Source organism: Corvus kubaryi, unplaced genomic scaffold, assembly GCF_017639235.1.
Source record: "Corvus kubaryi isolate FWS band 111438036 unplaced genomic scaffold, C.kubaryi_AGA036_p1.0 37387, whole genome shotgun sequence".
In the NCBI taxonomy this organism is placed as follows: Eukaryota; Metazoa; Chordata; class Aves; order Passeriformes; family Corvidae; genus Corvus; species Corvus kubaryi.
In genome coordinates, this window is record NW_024581129.1 from 8,423,871 (window position 1) to 8,425,347 (window position 1,477).

The window sequence follows — 1,477 nt, forward strand, 5'->3', positions numbered from 1 at the left end:
CGGGCACGGAGCGGCACCGCGGGGCGGCACCGGCGAGCCGGGACGGAGCGGCACCGCCGGGCGGCCCCGCTGAGCGGGCACGGAGCGGCACCGCCGGGCGGCGGCACGGAGCGCCGAGAGGGAGCAGCCGCGCCGCTGCCCCCGCCCGCCGTGCTGCGGGCGGACCAAGGGAGCCGGGCAGGGGCACGGAGAGGGCATTTCCCGCCCCGTACGCGGGGATGAAGCCGGGCAAGAGGACCGGGCAGCTCTACTCTCGTCACCGTTCCGGTTTTAACACTGACTCCCGGTAGCGCTCCCACTCCCGCGGTGCGTGAGCCGTCCGCAGGGAAGCGGAATTCCAGATTTATCCCCAGCGCCACGGTGGAGCGATCCCATCCCGGGTTCGTTCACAAGCGAGCGCTCCCCGACCCCTTGGGCAGCTCCTCCCGAGCGGTGAGAGCCGCGGGCAGCCCCTCACAGCACAGGTGACACCAAGGGCACGGCCAGCCTGGACAGCAAGGGTTATCAACTGAAAACTGCAATCCGAAGGGATAAACTAAATGGTCAGAACAACTTAGTTGAGATTAAAGAGGGCCAAAAATCTAAACAAATCTAAACAAAGCGGAGTTTGACCTTGGGAAGCAATAATGGATTTGCTAGAACAGAGGGATAGGAACTTCAAGCGAGATTTCTGGATGTTTTTATCCTCTTTGTGTAGGCTAGGTCTGTATTGAAGCACCTGTCATTAAACAAAATGTGTTACGGACTTTCTGTCTTGGAGCTCGTAACTGTTTTTCCTTCCGAAACATTGTATACACACACAAATTCTACTACTAAAGCAACCTAGGTGCATATGAACAGAGACTTGCACTTCCAGCGTAGTTCTTCATAAACGTTCAATCTGCTTGAAGCTTACTTTGGCTGAATATGTAAAATTTACTTCACCAATTCACACAAACTAGCTGCAGCAACACGTGCCATTGTTTGACCTTAGCCCTCTCAACTTTCTCAACTTGCTATACACTTATGCTTCTTCTCTACACAAACTGGTACTGTAATAATTATGTCCCTCCCAGCAACTCTCACAAGTCACACCAAACAGATTTTTGTAGGCGTTACTAATAATTTAATCTTTCCCTGATAAAGATGTTCCCATTTAAATAGACACTATATGGCACATGAAAACTTCCATTAGATGCAGTCCACATTTAAAATCTAACAAGCATTTAATCCATCTACATAGTTAGAATTCAGGTGGTTGGCATTTTTCCTTTAGCGGAATGTAGGATGACATTTTGAGCTAGTTTTAAGGCTTAACTAGATGCAAAAGACTCCTGTACCCACACTTCTGGAACTAGTCTGGTTCTTTGTGGTTTTGGCTAAGTTTTTAAACAGCATGCATGGGACTGTCATGAATGTCTAAAGGAATTCCAGCTTTAGCTGTACAACTCTGTTCACATAACAGCAAGCAGTCCTAAACATGTCCAAGAGCTTCCTT